Raw genomic sequence first — 22063 nt, 5'->3', positions numbered from 1 at the left:
TTATATTATTTTATTAGATTATATTACAAAACATTTTAGTCATTTTACATTATTTAAAATTAATTGTATTGTTTTTTATTAAGTAATATATTATATCATATTATATTATTTTATATTATATCTACACTATTAGATGTTCAAGGTTTGGGCTAAAAATATAATATAATATAATATAATAATATAATATAATATTACCCCAAACCATGAATATCTGTCAGTGTGGACATGATAGTCTATAATTTATATCTAATTTATATCTTTATATATAATTTATGTCTTAGGCAGCAAACGCTATATATTATAAAATATATAGCCTAATATATAGTGTATTATATATATATATATATATATATATATATATATATATATATATATATATATATATAGTATGACAAATTTTATTATATAGTATCGCATATGACAAAGATCACTTTTAACATCCACAAAAAAAGTATTTATAAAATACTTTATTTATGTTTACCATTACATAAGTATTCTTTAATAATACTAATATATATACACTGGCAGCCAAAAGTTTGGAAATAATGTACAGATTTTGCTCTTATGGAAAAAAATTGGCACTTTTATTCACCAAAGTGGCATTCAACTGATCACAATGTATAGTCAGGACATTAATAACGTGAAAAATTACTATTACAATTTGAACATTTTTTCAGAACTTCTTAAACTACTTCAAAGAGTTCATCATCAAAAACTCCTCCATGTTTGCAGATCCTTAGCATTCTAGCTGTCAGTTTGTCCAGATACTCAGGTGACATTTCACCCCACACTTCCTGTAGCACTTGCCATAGATGTGGATGTCTTGTCGGGCCCTTCTCACGCACCTTACAGTCTAGCTGATCCCACAAAAGCTCAATGGGGTTAAGATCCATAACACTCTTTTCCAATTATCTGTTGTCCAATGTCTGTGTTTCAAAAGTGGCTTTTTCTTTGCAATTCTTCCCATAAGGCCTGCACCCGAGTCTTGTCGTTACTGTTGTACATGAAACTGGTGTTGAGCGGGTAGAATTCAATGAAGCTGTCAGCTGAGGACATGTGAGGCGTCTATTTCTCAAACTAGAGACTCTGATGTACTTATCCTCTTGTTTAGTTGTACATCTGGTCTTCCACATCTCTTTCTGTCCTTGTTAGAACCAGTTGTTCTTTGTCTTTGAAGACTGTAGTGTACACCTTTGTATGAAATCTTCAGTTTTTTGGCAATTTCAAGCATTGTATAGCCTTCATTCCTCAAAACAATGATTGACATGAGTTTCTGGTGAAAACTGTTTCTTTTTTTTTTTTTTTTTTTGCCATTTTTGACCTAATATTGACCTTAAGACATGCCAGTCTATTGCATACTGTGGCTACTTGATATATTAGTAACAATTATTTGGTATTACAGAAAACTCAAGGATGTCCACTTTAAATAAACAAAACATTTTTTGCTGTGTCTTATAAATGTAACAGTTTAATTGATATGGATCTTCAGAACAACCTATGACCTAACAAATTTTTAATAGTTTTTTTTAAAAAAACCTTAACTCGAAGGCAGAACAATGTGACATGTAAGTCTTTATTGTAATACATTCTATAATTGTTATTTATTGTATAAATAGCAAAACGTGTATAAATAACAACTATTTATCCAATGAGCTGTTCTTCCCCAGAGGCTGAACAGACTGTAGAGAAACAAATGAAGGATTAAACACTAGTAACACTTAGTTGACAGAGCAGAAGAGCCTTGAAGTTTTTGTTTTGTGACTCTGCTGACACCTAGTGTAAAGCGTGTGTATTACAGCTTATTTAAAAACTGTTATCAATAACCATAATAGCACTATATTTTGATTGCAACTTAAAAAACTGGATTAACATACTTGATTAAAATATATATTTTTTGTATTACAAATAAAAGACACCCAAAAAAATTAAACGTAAAAAAATATATAAAATATTTTTCAGCATTATTTTTTATTTTATTTATACATCTTCAGAAAAATTATAATTATTTTTACCATATTAATGCAAATTATAAAATGCACATCAATAGTATTTTGAAAATTATATTTTTTGTGATAGAAGTGTTTTACACAATGTTCTTGAATCTTGACCGCAGAAAGCGTAATGTTATCTATCTTCCACTAGATGTCAGGGCGGCGCAACTTAACAAATAAACCTTCCCACAATGCGTCAACGATTCATTTATTAAATAAAGTTCGAATGTTCATGGTAAAGTCTTTTCAATCACTTTCACCAAATTTTACCAACCTAAAACTATTCATATAAAAGCAATATTGGTGCTAAATAACAGACAAATCTTTTCCTTCTTCATTTTGTTTTGTTTCATCCTATCTTTTATCGATTACCACAACAGGGATGAATTACCTGATGACAGAAACCTTCACGATCAGCTTGAAAAGTGATGGACATATTGTTTTCTTGTTTCTTACAGCTTGCTAGAGGCTTTAAGTGGACTGAAACGGAACCAGGAAGTCTGAGGAGAAAGAATATGTAAGTGTTTGCAAGGATGTCAATACAAAAAGGAGGCATAGATTTAGAGAAAACAAAATAGAGAGAGTTCCTGCCATTCTGACAATCTTCCAACAGGAAGGAAAGGGCTCAGAGTGTGTGGGTCATACAGAGGAGCTCAAATGGTTTATTGTGGTGAACAAACCAAGTTCAAAGCTCCTTTTACAATCAAATGGGCTTCAAAGAGGTGTAGGCCTTCATGTAAGAACATAACACAGCACATGCACCATAATTAGTGGTTCCTGCTAAGGCAAATATCACTATTATTATTGCTCATATTTAGGGTTAGGGATTTTATCAAACCCCTAACTTATATAGGGTGTACAGAGTATTTATTGTCCGTTTCTTACAAAAGGTAGTGGCTTATACGGGAAGTGAAGTAATGAGTCATTAAGACGTTAAGACAGAGGACACGGGGACTTTAACTGCCCGATGTTGCAATTTTATAAATGAGCTCAAAAAGGTCTGTGACCCTTTGGTCCTTCCTGTCCACTTGGTCAGCTGTTCTGACAGCAGGGGAGAGACACCTGGAGATTAGAACATCACACACACACACACACACACACACACACACACACACACACAAACTTGTTTTTATATCATTGTGGGGGCTCTCCGTAGATTTCCATGCATTTTATGGATTTTATACAGATCTAATGATAATTTCTATCCCCTACCCCTAAACCTAACCCTCACAGAAACCTTTTTGCATTTTTACATTTTCAAAAAAACATCATTTAGTATGTTTAATAAAACATTTCCCTCATGGGGACCGCTGGCTGGTCCCCACAAGGTAGGTGATCTCAGGTTTTACTATGTAGTATAAACATAGTACACACACACAAATGTGCCAACGTCATCTCATTTCTGCCAATGCCAACTGGGATTAACATGACATCTCACCTTTAAATATAAAACACAACAAGTACTAGATGTGTTTTGACCAAACGACAATTAAATCTTTATATTAGTCCTATATTACTCCCATGATGTTTTTTTGTAGTAATGTGATTAACCTCATATGTTAAAATTGGCTAAAATCTGTGCCTCAATTCCTTTCAAAAGTTTTGAATTAAATTTCGACATGAAAATGTTACTCGCAAATTATTTCACATCCATAATGTGACGGATTGTAGAATGAAATATTTAACATAAACAGGGACTTGATTTCATCAACATGATCACACAGGAAATCATCATGTTCATGTACCCTGAAATGAACCCCATTCAGCCAAATTACTGACAAGCACCATCCCCCATCAGACATTTTTGCATCAATTCACAGGTGAACACATTTCCCTTTAGTGTTACTGATAGCACATTGCGTGAGAAACCTCCAAGACACAGGTTCTGGTCCATTTAGAACTAAAAATACAACTTGCTTTTGGTGCCACTCTGTGGCAGTGATGGGAAGATCGGATCATTTTAGTGACTTGGATCTTTGTGTCTCGTTCAGCAAAATGAACAAATCTTTATTCAAGTAATTTTGTTCATTTCTTTCATTTTGAGCAGAATTAAATTAAAATGTTAAATTTTCAATAGCCAGATCCCCCCCCAAACACATCTTCTTAGGCAAACTTTGATTATAGTCCCAATAAGGATAAAATGATAATGCAGCTAAGGACAAATTATGAGAAAAAGAAAGATTAGTTCACCTCTGGAATCTTCTTGTCTAAGTCGTTCGTTCTTTTGTCATGTGACAGTTGTATATGCTATGCATAGCGTATACGGCTGTCACGTGACAAAAGAACGAACGACTCGGACCAGATCACTCCCAGGAGGTGAACTAATCATTTTTGTTTGCTGTGTGAGCAGTGCATAGCGTATATGGCTGTCACGTGACAAAAGAACGAACGACTTGGACAAGAACACTCGAGAGGTGAACTAATCATTTCTGTTTCCTGTGTGACCAATGCATAGTGTATACAGCTGTCACGTGACAAAAGAACGAACGACTCTGACCAAAAGAGTGGAAAAGTGAACTAATTATTTATTTTTCCTGTACAGCGCCTATGCGGTTTTCACGTAACAAACGAACGGAGGTTGTGCAATGCGCATGCGCGGCCTACACAAAATTAACGAATCGCTCTCTGAGACTACTCATTCTTTGAGTTACATAAAAGATTCGTTCAAAATGAGCGAATCGTTCATGAACGACCCATCACTACTCTTTGGACATTTCACCCGATTTCAACAGCAAAACTTTCGACCTACTGTTGCCGAATTCACAGTGTGATTAGTCTCGAAGTGTTATATGTGTTTTGACCAAACGTCAATAAAATCTTTATTAGTCAATAATAAAAATGAAAAAAACTAAATGCAATTACGGTACTCTCAGAAATGTGGTTAATCTCATATTTTGAATTTGTTGAAATGTGAATTAAATATACTATATATATATATATATACAGTATATATATATATATATACACACACACAGTTGAAGTCAGAAGTTTACATACACCTTAGCAAAATACATTTAAACTCAGTTTTTCACAATTCCTGACATTTAATCGTAGAAAACATTCCCTGTTTTAGGCCAGTTAGGATCACTATTTTAAAAATGTGAAATGTCAGAATAATAGTAGAGAGAATGATTTATTTCAGCTTTTGTTTCTTTCATCACATTCCCAGTGGGTCAGTTTACATACACTTTGTTAGTATTTGGTAGCATTGCATTTACATTTTTTAACTTGGGTCAAGCATTTTGGGTAGCCTTCCACAAGCTTCTCACAATATGTTGGTGGAGTTTTGGTCCATTCCTCTAGACAGAACTGGTGTAACTGAGTCAGGTTTTTAGGCCTCCTTGCATGCACAGACTTTTTCAGTTCTGCCCACAAATTTTCTATCGGATTGAGGTCAGGGCTTTGTGATGGCCTCTCTAAAACCTTGACTTTGTTGTCCTTAAGCCATTTTGCCACACATTTGGAGGTATGTTTGGGGTTATTGTCTGTTTGGAAGACCCATTTGTGACCGAGCATAATTTTCCTTCCTCATGATGCCATCTATTTTGTGAAGTGCACCAGTTCCTCCTACAGCAAAGCACCCCCACAACATGATGCAACCACCCCCATGCTTCACGGTTGGGATGGTGTTCTTCGGCTTGCAAGCCTCACCCTTTTTCCTCCAAACATAAAGATGGTAAAAAAAAAAAAAATTCATCAGACCAGAGGACATTTCTCCAAAAAGTAAGGTCTTTGTCTCCATGTGCACTTGCAAACTGTAGTCTGGGTTTTTATGGCGGTTTTGGAGCAGTGGCTTCTTCCTTGCTGAGCAGCCTTTCAAGTAATGTCGATAAAGGACTCTTTCTACTGTGGATATATATACTTGTCTACCCGTTTCCTCCAGTATCTTCACAAGGTCCTTTGCTGTTGTTCTGGGATTGATTTGCACTTTTCGCACCAAACTACGTTCATCTCCTTACTCTAACACCCGTATCTAATTATAGTGATGGCAGAGGGAGACCTGAAATGGCATGCCAGAGCATCAGTGTGGGAGAGAGAGCAACCAAAAGCACGACAGCAACTATCTGAGAGAGTGTTCATTTGGGAGTGCTTTCATTACAATTGAGCTTTATATTATGTTACTGACGGTTACCGTTGATTGAGTGTCTGCAAGAGAGCATTGAATTAAAGACACTGACCTTGAACCTGTTTCATTGTCTCCTGACTCCTCCATTGCCTACGAACTCAGTCATATCACAGAGTGTTATGGATCTTAACCCCATTGAGCTTTTGTTGGATCAGCTAGACAGTAAGGTGCATGAGAAGTGGCTGACAAGACAGCCACATCTATGGCAAGTGCTACAGGAAGCATGGGGTGAAATGCCACCTGAGTATCTGGACAAACTGACAGCTAGAATGCCAAGGATCTGCAAAGCTGTCATTGCTTTATGTGGAGGATTGTTTTTATGAGAACTTTTTGAAGTAGTTTATTAATGTCCTGATTATACATTTTGATCAGCTGAATGCCACTTTGGTGAATAAATGTACCAATTTATTTCCATAAGTCTTATTTCCATAAATCTGTACATTATTCCAAACTTTTGGCCACCAGTGTGTGTGTGTGTGTGTGTGTGTGTGTGTGTGTGTATGTATGTGTATATATATATATATATTTCCTTTTAACATGTAGCACATTCAGTTTCAATGCACTGAGTTTCTACTGTAAGTCTAATATTCTACAGTCTTGGTTTAGGGTTTTTCATAGGGATGTACGATACCTTTTTGTTTTTTTAGAACAAGAAGTTCTGTTCACAGTTTAACAGATGATTTAAATTTTATTTTCAAAATGGTGTTTAAATAAATGAATTCATTAAAACTTTAATCAATATAAAATAGAACAATTCATTTTCAACAATATTGTACAGTATTATTTTTATCAAATGAAGTGCTTTTATACAGAACCTCACAGCACAATCAAAAATACATTGTAGTTATTTTTGTCAAATAAAGAGCTGTGTATCAGAGCATTACAGATGTGAGACATTGCCTAAATATTATGCAATTTCTATTAATTTTTTTATTAGTAGTGGTAGTATTACATTGAATGTCACATAACTACAGTATACAGTAGTGATATATTTCTCATACTTTTTTCCATTTAAATTACGCTTTATTTTGGCGGAATCTTTTATTTTGAAGCCCTTCCCTTTTTCCGTGTGTTTTTGATGGTAGCTTCTCACCTCCAGAAAAGCAGGCCACTTAATGACCCAGTGTGATTATTAAACCATAAAAAGCATGCCATTTCTATGTATGAGCAAAAGAGCTTTAAAAGGTATGAGCACTTTTGCTCACACGACTCCACACATTCATAATCACTCACATTTGAAGTGCGCAGCACATGCAAATTATATATTTATCTCATAAAATTGCAGCCTTTGCAGTTTAAAAATCAAATTAGGACATAAAGTGATTTTAATTTGTGCACTGAATGTTTACATAATGACAATCATATGTCAGACAGTATCATTTGGGTATCTGAGCGTTTTTATACAAGTACATAAGCACGGTATCCGACCTGATTCCGATACCAATATCTGGACATCCCTAATTTTTCCAAAATCCCTAAACCATGACAAAATAATTAATTGTAACTGCTTCAATAGCTTTTTAACGACATCCAACAAGCTCTGTTTGGATTTGGGTTGCTATGTATTTTGGAACTGATCAGTTTTCCCCAATAGAAAATCCCCAAAACCAACTAACCAACCGCCATCTGGATAAAAAGAAAACTGTCCGGATTGTCCAACAGTTTTTTTTTTCAGTCCGTCCATCCATCCATCCATTCATCCATCCACAACTAAATATACAACTCGCTTTTGGTGCCACTCTGTGGACATTTCACCCAGAAACTGGAGCTCACACATGCCAATAAGTTCATCAACACTTCAAGCTTCAGGGTGCATTAATTTGAATTTCGGTAATCAAAGAACGATTTCAGCATCAAATCTTTTGACCTACTCTTTGTTTTGACCGAAGGTCAATGAAATCTTTATTAATCAATAGATAAAAAATTATTTTACGCTTAATTTGTTTTAGAGAAATGTGATTAATCTCATACTTTGTATTTGCTGAAATGTGCCCCTAAATATCCATTTATTTCCTTTCAAGATGTAGCCCTTTCAATTTTAATGCAGTTTCACCTGAAAGTCAACTTGAAATTGTCGCTTGTCAAGTCAAGTCATTTTTATTTGTATAGCGCCTTTCACAACACACATCATTTCAAAGCAGCTTTACAGAAGATCAGGCATTAACAGAAGATAAAACTGTAATATCTATAATGTCTTAGAGTCATCATTGTGTAGTTTGATAAAATACAATTGTGAATTGTGTTTAAAAATAAGTAATTAAATAATAATTGTATTTATAACCCCAGTGAGCAAGCCAAAGGCGATTGTGGCAAGGAACACAAAACTTCATAAGATGTTGGTTAATGAAGAAAAATAACCTTGGGAGAAACCACACTCACTGTGGGGGCCAGTTCCCCTCTGGCTAACATCATGAATATAATGCCAATATTACTTATGTATAGTGCAAGTCATGGTTTAAAATTATTAAACTAAGTAAGTGTTAAGGGTCAGTGTTTAAAACAAAGATTTTGTATGAATTGTAAGATTAATGACTAAATTCATCCTGGATTAACTGCAGAAGTTCACATAGATGCAATTGTCCTTTGTTAGTTGGCTGATGAAGGGTTTTGTTGGCAATTAATTGATAGTCTATGTATTCCATTTCAAGAGTGTAGTCCATCATTGGACCGAGGTGATGCAGGCAGAGATAAGTTAGGTGCATCGCAGTTCAACCTGGCTGGTAATTTTGGTGAGGTCTATCCTAAGTCCAAGGTTCAGGCAATGGCATATGAAGTATCCCATGTCTTATGGTTAGAGTTGGCATCAGTTCATCCTCTGAAGTTCATCGTAATAGACTGAAAATATATATGTATTTATATTTTCTATTAGTCGTCATCACTCAGAGACACGTAGCAGTGGAGTCCAACACGAAGCAGGAATGGAGCTGGATCCAGCTGGTTCTGGTGACCTCAGGATAGGAGTCCCGAGGTTAAGACAGGGAAACAAAATAAGAAATAAAATAATATTAGCATAGATGCCATTAAATTTATTGCAGAATTATAGATCATGATCACTGTTTCTGGTTCCAGCAGACCTAACTAAAGCATCCTAATTGTGAGTTGAAGGATAAATTAGGTGTATGTCTGGCTAAATAGATGAGTCTTTAGTCTAGACTTAAACTGAGTGAGTGTGTCTGCATCTCGAACAGTGTTGGGGAGACTATTCCATAGTTTAGGAGCCAAATATGAAAAGGATCTACCTCCTTTTGTGGATTTTGATATTCTAGGAACTATTAACAGGCCAGAATTTTGCGATCGTAATGAACATGATGGAATATAGCATGGTAGAAGGTCACTTAAGTACTGTGGAGCTAGACCATTCAAAGCTTTGTACGTAGTTAACAGAATTTTAAAATTAATACGAAATTTAACTGGTAGCCAATGTAACGATGATAAAATGGGGCTAATATGATCATATTTCTTGGTTCTCGTCAGCACTCTGGCTGCTGCATTTTGAACCAATTGAAGTTTATTTATTGATCTTGCTGGACATCTTCCCAGTAATGCATTACAATAATCTAGTCTTGAGGTCATGAACGCATTAATTAGTTTTTCGGCATCAGCAACAGAGAGCATGTTTCGTAATTTAGCAATATTTCTTAGGTGGAAGAATGCTGTTCTGCAAACATTGGTAATTTGATTTTCAAAGGACAGATTGGTATCAAATATAACACCCAAGTTCTTTGCTGTTGAAGATGATGTAACAGTACATCCATCGAGAGTCAAATTATATTTCAGCGGCTTATTTTTAGAGGTTTTTGGTCCAATAATTAGTACCTCTGTTTTGTCAGAATTGAGCAGAAGGAAATTTCTGGCCATCCAATCTTTTATTTCATTGATACACTCTGCTAATTTGGAGAACTGTGAAATCTCATCAGGTTTTGAAGAAATGTAAAGTTGGGTATCGTTGGCATAACAGTGGAAACTTATTCCACGATTCCTGATAATGTCTCCCAGGGGAAGCATATACAAGGAGAAAAGCAGTGGCCCTAAAACTGATCCCTGTTGCACTCCATACTTTACTTTTGTTTGGTTTGACAATTCCTCATTTACATAGACAAAGTGGTAGTGGTCTGCCAAATAGGACCTAAACCATGCTAATGCAACTCCACAAATGCCAACATAATTCTCTAGCCTATTCAAGAGAATGTTGTGATCTATCGTGTCAAATGCAGCACTAAGATCTAAAAGCACTAGAAGTTAAATGCAGCCGCGATCAGATGATAAGAGCAAGTCATTTGTAACTCTGATAAGTGCAGTCTCTGTACTATGATGAGGCCTAAATCCTGACTGATATTGTTCATATATACTATTTCTCTGTAGAAATGAACATATTTGGGAGGATACTACATTTTCTAGTTTTTCGACATAAACGGGAGATTTGAAATCGGTCTATAATTAGCCAGTTCTCCAGGATCAAGTTGTGGCTTCTTAATAAGCGGTTTGATAACTGCCATTTTAAAGTTTCTTGGGACAGGTCTTAAGGATAGCGAGGAGTTAATAATATTAAGAAGAGGTTCTGAGATTACAGGGAATACCTCTTTTAAGAGCTTGGTTGGTATTGGATCTAACAAACATGTTGTGGCTTTTGATGTTTCGATAAGTTTTGTTAGCTCTTCATGACCTATGACAGCGAAGGATTGAAGTTGCACGTGAGGAAAATTATGAGACATTATTTTCTGAGGTGCTATGACAGATGATTGCATAATTCCAATTTGATTTTTGATTATTTCAATTTTATCAGTAAAGCAATTCATGAAGTCATTACTCTTGTACTGTGATGAAATATCTGGTTCTGTTGAGGCTTTATTCCTAACCAATTTAGCCACAGTACTGAATAAACACCTAGGATTGTTGTAGTTATTTTCTATGAGTTTGCTAAAATATGCTGACCTGGCAGCTTTTAGAGCTTTTATCCTTCCATGCACCGCGAAATACCTCTAATGCTGTATTCATCCACTTGCACTCCATTTTCCGAGCTGCTCTCTTGAGAGCATGAGTGTGATCATTGTACCATGGTGCAGGGCTTTTTTCTTTAATTTTCTTTAATCGAAGGGGGGCAACACTTTCAAGAGTGCTAGAGATGAGGGGGCCTGGGTAGCTCAGTGGTAAAGACGCTGGCTCGCTAGTTTGAATCCCAGGGCGTGCTGAGTGACTCCAGCCAGGTCTCCTAAGCAACAAAATTGGCCCGGTTGCTAGGGAGAGTAGAGTCACATGGGGTAACCTCCTTGTGGTCGCTATAATGTGGTTTGTTCTTGGTGGGGCGCGTGGTGATTTGGGCTTGAATGCTGCGGTGGATGGCATGAAGCCTCCACTCACACTATTTCTCCGTGGCAACGTGCTCAACAAGCCACGTGAAAAGATGCGTGGGTTGACGGTCTCAGACATGGAGGCAGCTGGGATTCATCCTCCGCCACCTGGATTGAGGTGAATCACTATGCGACCACGAGGACTTAAAAGCGCATTAGGAATTGGGCATTCCAAATTGGGTGAAAAAGGGGAAAAATTCCACACACACACACACAAAAAAGAGTGCTAGAGATGACTGTATTTATATTTTCTGTTATTTCATCAAGTTCTTCTAGGCTTTGGGGTTTACTGAGTGTATGAGATAGATCTGGAAGATTATTAGTGAAGCTATCTTTAGTGGTTGAAAGAATAGTTCTACCTGAAAGAAAGCGTGGTGTAGATTGAGTAACATTAGCTGATCGCAGCATACAAGAGACGGGCTAATGATTCGAGATGTCATCGCTCTGCGGCAGAATTTCTATATTATCAACATCAACTCCATATAACAGAATTAAATCTAGCGTATGATTATGGCGATGAGTTAGTCCTGTTACATTTTGTCTGACTCCATATCGATAAATGCTAATCCCAATGTGTCATTTTCATTATCTATGTGAATGTTGAAGTCACCAACAATTAAAGCTCTATCTACAGTAACTACAAGATCTGATAAAAAAATTCACCAAGGAAATCAGAATAAGGCCCGGATGATCTATATACTGTAGCAAGGGTAAAAGACGACAGAGTTTTTTTATTTATATCTGGCGGTGATTATTAAGCATTATTAGTTCAAAAGACTTACATTTATATCCTGTCCTCTGAGTAACACCAAAAACTTCACTGTAAATTTTAGCAACACCTCCTCCTCGACCCTTCAGATGAGGCTCATGTTTATAACAATAACCTGAGGGAGTAGATTCATTTAAAGTAATATATTCATCTGGTTTAAGCCAGGTTTCAGTCAAACAGAGTGCATCCAGACTATGTCTGTAATATTTTCATTTACAGTTAGTGCTTTGATAGAAATAGATCTAATTTGTTTGTTTTGTTCAAGTTTGACCTTAATCACATTTTTTCTAAATTATTTAGTGAGGGGTTTGTGTTTGGTAGTTCGTGGAACAGACACAGTCTCTATATGATATCTAGGTGATACAGTCTCTATGTGTTGTAATTTATGTGACCTGTGTGATGTCTCAAGGCAGCTAGCAGACGTTCGGATTAACCAGTTTGTCTGCTTCCTGACCTGGGCCCCAGTTAGTCAAATACTATCATTATAAAGACTATGAGCCAAATTACTAGAGAGGAGAGCGGCACCTTCCCTGGAGGGAAGCAGGGTTTAGCAGGTCAGGTCTACCCCAAAAACTCTTTCAAATCTATAAATCCTATTCTATTCTCCAGACAACTTTTTGCAAGTTCACACACCTCTTTAACATTATCTCTAGTGATTTCCGACTGGCGAAGCCGGACATCATTAGTGCCGACATGAATAACGATTTTAGAAAATCTACGTCTAGCATTAGCCAGCACTTGTAAATTTGATTTGATGTCAGACGCTCTGGCACCCGAAATGCATTTAACAATATTGGCTGGAGTCTCTATTTCCACGTTCCTTACAATAGAATCACCAGTAACAAGGGCTCTTTCAACATGATTCTCGGTGGGTGCATCACTGAGTGGGGAGAATCGATTGGAAACACTAACAGGAATGGGAGAGTGGTGTGGCTTTGCTGAGCGAGTATGCCGCAGAGACGTCACCCAAACGCCCTGCTGCGGGGGCTCTACAGCTGGAACCAAAGTGTGTGTGTTGCTCTCTGTACTGCCCACATCCGAAACAGTATCTACCGGCTTCTCTTTCTCACTGACCTCCACTAGCGTTCGGATGCATGCCTCTAACTCATTAACCTTCTCTGTCAGCCTGACTAATTCCTTAAATTTTTTCACATGTAAATCCCTCACTGCTGATGGAAGAATCTATTGTAAATGTGACATGCAATGCAGGAAGAAATAACATGAGCGGATGCCATGACTTACCGCAATTGTTTGTTGTTGTTGGTTGTTCCTGAGCGCTGAGGGTTTGAGATCGATGTGAATCCCTCACGCAATTGTTTGTTGTTATGGTTGTTCTTGATAAGCGGTGCTTTGAGGTCGATGCAATAATCTGTGTAACACAGAGGAGAAAAATGGGTGCACGCTGTAAAATGCACGCAGTTTAATCGCGTTAAAAATAGAAAGCAGCTGCTCGTGGAAAATGCACGCAGTTGAATCGCGATAACAGAATAATGCGGAGGAAAACCCAATGCGCGCTAAAAAATGGCAGATGTTAAGAATTAAAGGCTGAAAACAGATAGATAAGCGAGCTAAAAAAAAAGCTAGCAGGCTACAAACACAGACTCGAGCTAGGCGCCAGCAGCAACAGGTAAAATACACACAGATGAAATAGTAGAAAAGCAGAAAAACCCGAAACACGCGGTAAAATGACAAAGGATAAAAAGACGAACATATACGAGAATAAGAATAAGCAATGCTAAGCAGGCTACAAACACTCATGCAGCGTGCCGTCAGCAACAGGAACAGGAAGTCCAGTGACGTGTACCGAGCAACAGGGTTTGTCGCATATGAAAACTAGGCTGTAAAGGATAGATGTACAATCTGTTCAATATGTTGGTGTTGACTTTTCAGCTGATGTTGTCTTTCCAAGACAAAAAACTTAAAAAAAAAAAAAAAACATGGGTTGTGAATTTTTTTAATTCTAGTCTAGAACTTTAAGATAGTAAATACTTATACCCCTCACAGCCTTGTTTTCAGTTACGTCAAATAAAATGTGGCATCAAAATAAATATTAGCTTAAGAAGATGCTTCTCCATTACTTACCGATAAACATACTCTTGTTCTGACCAGTTTTTCAAAGAGGTCTGAACAGTTAAGGCATTAAGCCATTCCTTACATTTTCTACAATAAATACATTTAATGGCATTAAATATATCTAATCTCGTATGTTGGAACGATAACTTTAGCAGTACTACTTTATACCTTCTTTCCAAATAATAAAGAACTGTTGCATGGTAGCCTGAGAGAATTAGGGTTTTGGATCTTATAACACTTCAAGCTGTGAATATTTGAGAGGTTTACAGACACCAATGGGACATAATCCTCAAGGTTATGCTAACTCCGACTGCTAAAGAACATCTAGTGTTATTTACTCACTACGGAGACCAGGACCTCCTTTAGGGAGTTCCTTTGAGGCTCCTCCAAAAAAACAGCAAGTGAACAGACCTTTCCATTTCATATTTTTATCCTTACAGACACACTTCCCAACTTTTAAAGCACACTCAAGCCTGTGAATGCAAAGCAGCCTCTAACATTAATGTGTTTTGATGTACGAGTTTGCTGTCAGCGAAATCTTCTCATCTCAATTCTGTCTCACCCATAAGAGCTCTTGCATGAGGAACAGGTAGATGAGGGACCTGCATTAAAATGCAGAGAAGGTGTGTAACCGAGCAACAGGGCTGAATGGGACATGCTGCTAATTGGTTTCTTCTCCTGTGAGGCTCATTGATTTTTTTATGTGATGAAGCTGTAAGATCAGCCAAGAGACAATTGTGTTTATTATATCAGATTTGGGTGATCAGCCCTCTGTGACCACCGCCGTGGACCCAAGGGGTCTTTTTTCCCTGTAGGAGAGTAAAATCACAAATGATATCTTGTTAATATCTCAATTGTCTCACCTAGACACCAGTGAGATTATATGGAGAAAAAAATTTAGACATTTGCTTGCAGTAAGTCTACTGCTTCTCTGACTTACCTTCTTAGAAAAAAGCCCTAGAAAATCTTACTTGTGTCTCCTCTAGAGTTTCAGAAGAGATTTAATTCTCAACAAAGTAGATGAGACAAGAATACAAAATCCTAAAAATCCTATAGACTTGCATTGACAGAATGTTTAAACTGGCAATGACTATTCAAACTCTAAGTGTCAAAAAGCCATCCATCCATTCAACACCAAAGCTATGCCTAGCAATGAGCCAGAACACCCTAGCTATGCCTAGCAACAAGCCTGAACACCCTAGCAACACCAAGCAAGAAACCAAAACACTCTAGCAATCAGCTAAAACAGCCTTGCAACACCTTGCAACTAGCCAGAGCAGCCTGGCAACACTTGGCAACCAACCAGAACAGCCTGACAATGCCTAGCAACAAGCCAAAACACCCTAGCAACCAATCAAAACACCCTAGCAAACAGCTAGAACAGCCTTGCATCACATAGCAACTAGCCAGAACAGCCTGGAAGCAGCTAGCAACCTTTCACAACACCCTAACAACCAACCAAAACACCCTCGTAATCAGCTAGAACAGCCTGGAAACACCTAGTAACTAGCCAGAACAGCCCGAAAAACCCCTAGCAACCTTTCACAATACCCTAGCAACCAACCAAAACACCCTAGCAATCAGTTTAAAAGCCTTGCAACAACTAGCAACTAGCCAGAACAGCCTGGAAACACCTAGCAACCTTTCACAACACCCTAGCAAACAGCTAAAAAAACAGACAACGCCTAGCAACCAACCAAAACACTCTTGCAATTAGTTAGAAGAGCCTTGCAATACCTAGCAACTAGCCAGAACAGCCTGGCATCACCTAGCAACTTGCCAGAACAGCCTTGAAACACTTAGCAACCTTTCACAACACCCTAGCAAACAGCTAAATCAGCCTGGCAATGCCTAGCAACCAGCCAAAAATCCCTAACAACGCCTAGCAACCAACCAAAACACCCTAGCAATCAGCTAAAAATTCTTGCAACACCTAGCAACTAGCCAGAACAGCCTGGAAACACCTAGAAACCTTTCACAACACCCTATCAAACAGCTAAAACAGCCTGGCAATGCCTAGCAACCATCCAAAAACCCCTAATAATGCCTATAGTAACCAACCAAAACACCCTACAGTAGCAATCAGATCGAACAGCCTTGCAACATCTAGAAACTAGCCAGAACAGCCTGGAAACACCTAGCAACCTTTCACAACACCCTAGCAAACAGTTAAAACAGCCTGGCAATGCCTAGCAACTAGCCAATACACCCTAACAATGCCTAGCAACCAACCAAAACACCATAACAATCAGCTAAACAGCCTTTCAACACCTAGTAACTAGCCTGGAAACACCTAGCAAGCTTTCACAACACCCTTGCAAACAACAAAAACATCCTGGCAGTGCCAGCATTTTGCAGCACTACTCTGTGGCTACCAAGTTTAAAGTTTTATTGCTCAGAAGTTGCTCTTTCAGCGGTCTGGAGATTTAATGGAGTTCTCGTTGTGTTTCTTTGAAGTATCAAATTTGTCTCAGATGTTTCTGCTAAAATCCCTTAGTAGAAATAAAAATAGACACAAATGAAAAAAAAAAAAAATTAATCTTGGAAGAAATTGATGACAAACTAGGTGGGTAAAGTTTGTCTAGATGAACTTTTATGTTGGCTTGACAAAGCATTGTTTAAAATAATTTTAACATTTTGAAGATTAAAGCAGAATACCATAACCAACCAAAACAACACAGAACAACCAACCAAAACACCCTAACAATCAGCTAAACAGCCTTGTAACACCTAGCAACTACCCAGAACAGCCTGGAAATGCCTAGCAACCTCTCACAACACCCTAGCAAACAGCTAAAACAGCCTGGCAATGCCTAGCAACCAGCTAAAACACCCTAGTAATCAGCTTAACAGCCTTGCAACACCTAGCAGCTAACCAGAACAGCCTGGAAATGCCTAGCAACCTCTCACAACACCCTAGCAAACAGCTAAACAGCCTGGCAATGCCTAGCAACCAGCTAAAACACCCTAGTAATCAGCTTAACAGCCTTGCAACACCTAGCAGCTAACCAGAACAGCCTGGAAATGCCTAGCAACTTTTCACAACACACTAGCAAAAAGCCAAAACACCCTAGCAATCAGCTAAACAGCCTCGCAACACCTAGCAACTAGCCAGAACAGCCTGGAAATGCCTAGCAACCTTTCATAACACCCTATCAAACATCTAAAACAGTCTAGCAATGTCCAGCAACAAGCCAAAACACCCCAGCAATCAGCTAAACAGTCTTGCAAAACCTAGCAGCTAGCCAGAACAGCCTGGAAACACCTAGCAACCTTTCACAACAACCTAGCAAATAGCAAAAACAACCTGGCAATGCCTAGCAACCAGCCAAAACACCATAACAACACCTAACAACCAACCAAAACACCCTAACATTCAGCTAAACAGCCTTGAAACTACTGGTAACTAGCCAGAACAGCCTGGAAACCACTTAGTAATGCATTGTCTGTCTGTTGGACTTTTTGTCTGTGTCTGTCTGCTTTAAACTTCAAAACTTTAAAACTATTTTAAACAATACTTTGTCAACCCAACATCAAAGTTTGTCTAGACAAACTTTACCTACCTAGTTTGTCATCAAATTCTTCCAAGATTAAATTATCTGAGCTAGATGCTATCCACATTCATTTTATAGCTATGCATTCTTACTGTATGCCAAACATGGTCTCATTTGTATTTTTATTAAGGAATTTTAGCAGAAACATCTGAGACAAATTTGATACTTCAAAGAAACATAATGAGAACTCCATTAAACCTCCAGAGCACTGAAAGAGCAACTTCTGAGCAATAAAACTTTAAACTTGTTAGCCACAGTGTAGTGCTGCATCATTGGAAAAAAGAAGCAATTATTGATAATGTCTCATTCTAGTTTAGACACAATTTTTTGGCTGATTCATTACAATTTGGCATCTCTAATTACGTAAATATTTCATTTAAACCCAACTCTTGTTCAATCTTAGGCGTGGGTGCCAAGACAATGAGCTCTGTGCATGCAGCCAATTAATGAAATGAAACGGATACAATTAGCAAGCCGAGTCCCAAGACACCACACCAGACTGCAGTTCTATGTTGTCCAATACGGTTCTGTGCTGAGTCACGTATGAAGCACTTTATATTTTTCTGCATGTCACAAACAAACCTGATTCCATCTGTTTCAAAGCCAAAATAATGAGTTTTAGAGCAGCGAGGGGTAGCTGGCATCTGTAGCGTGCGCTTGCATCTTTTGTGAAAAACATGAGTTTCCTGCTTAGCCGAGCTACTCAAATAACAGGCAGACTGTGTTACACCTGAGTAAGTGCAGAGAGAGAGAGTCACAGAGAGGAAGAGTGAAAGAAAGAGAATGAGGAAAAGGAAATAGTGCACGAGTGTGACCAAAGAAAGATATCAATTTGGAAACAGAAAGAAAAGGATTGTACAGTATACAAGAAAATAAGGAATTGGATCGGGGATTTAGTTTTGTCGGTATAGTTTTGAAACAATTAGTATTTTAACGTTTATGGATTGGCGCCATTCACTTCCATTGTAAGTGCCTCATTGTAACCCACATTTTTGCTTTTTTTTAAGTAAAGGAGGGACAAGTAAAAATGTATTTTGTGGCAATTAACATTACGCCACAAATGCTGTTGATTGAGCTTAAATTTTACTGAACACGGACTATTCCTTTAATGTGTATTGTTCAGATAATTTTTTGTCTTTGTTTAAATTTGATAAGAAATGTTTTAGTTCATATTGAAATCTCCGACCTTTAATTGAAGACTCTTGTATCTTGCCAAATCTGAGCATTGTTTCAGACATTGTTGAGATCTCTTCTGAAAGATGCATTTGAGATTACTGGGGTCTTTATCTCAGAAGACAAATCTAAGAAGCAAGAGTCTTTATGCATTTTTCATTTTCATGCATTTAAAAATCTTAACACAAACACTTGTGTAGAAAAAACCTAGTTGAATTGAGTAAACCCAACACAATTATATGTGTAACTCTAACAAATCTATTTTATTTCTTTATGTACTAAGTAGTGAGAGTGAATGTTAGCATGCTAAATACAAGCTGGTTGAAAGCATTACAGAGTGTAGTTTAGTATCTGTGCTATAGTTAGCACAGCAATTGCTCAACGAAGCGAAAACATTAAACACTAACAAGTATCCCCTTTATATTTATCTTGCACAAAAACACATAAAAAATACTCTCCCTATCAAGTCCCACACAGAGTACACTGGGAAATTGAAATTCCCTGCCCAGTTTCATCAATGCTACATTAAACACCACAAAAATTATTAATGTAGTCCCAACTCAAATGGATTAAGTAAACTTCTGCTTTACAAATTTAAATGGATAGAATGCAATGAAATCAAGTTGTGACAAAATGTTCTAGAATTGTGTTGCTTTAGTTCATTTTAATAAAGTAAATTGAACAAGCAGCGAAACTCTTTTTTGAGTGTGTGATCAAAGACATTCAATAATAATATTATAGTCTCTGTTTGGCATGCTCACATGATACACAATTACACAGGCTTCAAACTTCTGTGTGACATCTCCTCTTACATACAATACACACACTCTCATGCAGACAACTAAAGCACAAGAAACTAAACTGTGCCTCTCCCTTCAGCATCCATGACAAATCAAGGCATGACACATTAGCTAAAATCCCCATCGGGAAAGATTCCGCATGGAATACATCTTTAATCAGCTGATGTGCGAGCGGCCTAAAGGATTGTCCTTGTGACAAACTGCGGACACAAGAGAGCTCATCATGGCCGGTTCTAGACATTAAGAGGCCCTAGGCAAAATTTATGTTGGACCAACAGTGCTCTCTCTCTCTCTCTCTCTCTCTCTCTCTCTCTCTCTCTCTCATGCACACACAAACACACATAAAAACAGCCGATAAAATGAAGTCACATAAAGATGGTTGTTATCTGTCAAAAAGTTGACAGTAATGCCATCCTACCTGTGTCTGCTTGCTGCTATCGAAAAGAGAAGTGATCATACTAAAATTACCTCAGGAATCATTAAACAACTCTTGTTTTAAATATGCAATTATATTTAATATAGTAGGGAAAGGCTATATTCATGTTTTGATTATGAATTAGTGACGTGCTGACCTACAGATTTTTTCTCAGCAGATCCACCTTTACAAAAATCGAGAGTTCATGGCAAATTTGCTGCAAACTTGCCAAAAATTCACCATTGATCATTTTCACATACAAATGAGCTTTGCGGCAAATTGCCCATTGTTACCAAAGGTTTTCTGCAGGTTCACCACTGCCGGTGAAGAGCTGCAAACTTCTGGCAAACATTTGCGGCGAATCACGAGCTCATTTGCATGGGAAAATAATGAGTGGCTGGTTTGCCAGAACTCTAGATGATTTGTAATCAGGTGTGCTCAAGAGATATAAGGATATTCTTTGGTTGATTGGTCTATTGGGTCGGATTGCATTCTCACCATAAGCGAACAAGAGTTGGTTGCAGTCGGACCGAGACTACCTCATCCAGGTGGTCTCGGTCCGATTGTTTTGGCGCAGATCCGAGTGCGATTGCCATGTTCTTAAATGCCTAAACGAATTAAACTAAGGGAGAAAATGCACCAGGTTCTGAAACAAGTGCTCCAAATGAGCCAGGTGTGAAAAAAGCATTAATCCTATAATCTGCTTCAAACAGTATAGTTTATTTCAAATATTTAAAGCAATAAACTTTGCAAGCTTTGGCAAATCTTATAAAAAATACACTCACTGAGCACTTTATTAAGAACACCTGTACACCTACTTATTCATGCGATTATCTAATCAGCCAGTTGTGTGGCATCAGTGCAGTGCATATAATCATGCAAATACGGGTCAGGAGCTTCAGTTACCGTTCATGTCAACTATCAGAATGGGGAAAAAATTTGATCTTAGTCATTTCGACCATGGCATGATTGTTGGTGCCAGATGGGCTGGTTTGAGTAATTCTGTAACTGCTAATTTCCTGGGATTTTCACAAACTAGAGTTTACTCAGAATAGTGGCAAAAACAAAAAACATCCAGTGAGCGGCAGTTCTGTGGACAGAAACGCCTTTTTAATGAGACAGGTCAACAGAGAATGGCCAAACTGGTTCGAGCTGACAGAAAGGCTACGGTAACTCAGATAAACCCTCTGTACAATTGTAGCGAACAGAATAGCATTTCAGAATGCACAACATGTCAAACCTTGAGACGAATTGGCTACAACAGCGGAAGACCACGTCAGGCTCTTTATTAGGACCGTAGTGTTCCTATCCTCCTTTGAAGATTTCATTAAGCCATTTAATAACACAGATGAAAAGACTTCCCTCCAACACCTTCATCCCTTCATGGATTTTTTAAAATATCTTTCAACCTCCACAGAGCCGAAGAACTATGGTAGTCATAATGATCAAAGTAATAGTCAGAATTTCTTCTAAAGTGACTGAGTACTTTTCAGTGTGAACGAAATTTAAACCACAAAGCTAGAAGTTACTTTTGAATACAACGACAAGATGCATTTAAAGGGATTTTTCATCTAATGTAGGTGTCCATGATGTTATACATGTTAATTTGAGAATGAGTGCTGACACAGTTTAATCCATAGTATGCTCTTCTCGAGATTTATTCAAATATTTTTTTTGTTTTGTTTTTTAAAGAAAGAAAAAATACTGTGGTATGTGTCTAAAAAAGACAAGGTATTACTATGATACATGTCCCAAAAAACATGATATTAACATGGAATATGTTTAAAAAAAAAATTTATTAAAAAAAAAAAAAA

This window comes from Myxocyprinus asiaticus, chromosome 49 (genome assembly GCF_019703515.2).
Source record: "Myxocyprinus asiaticus isolate MX2 ecotype Aquarium Trade chromosome 49, UBuf_Myxa_2, whole genome shotgun sequence".
NCBI lineage: Eukaryota > Metazoa > Chordata > Actinopteri > Cypriniformes > Catostomidae > Myxocyprinus > Myxocyprinus asiaticus.
Note: the sequence above shows the minus strand (reverse complement) of the source record.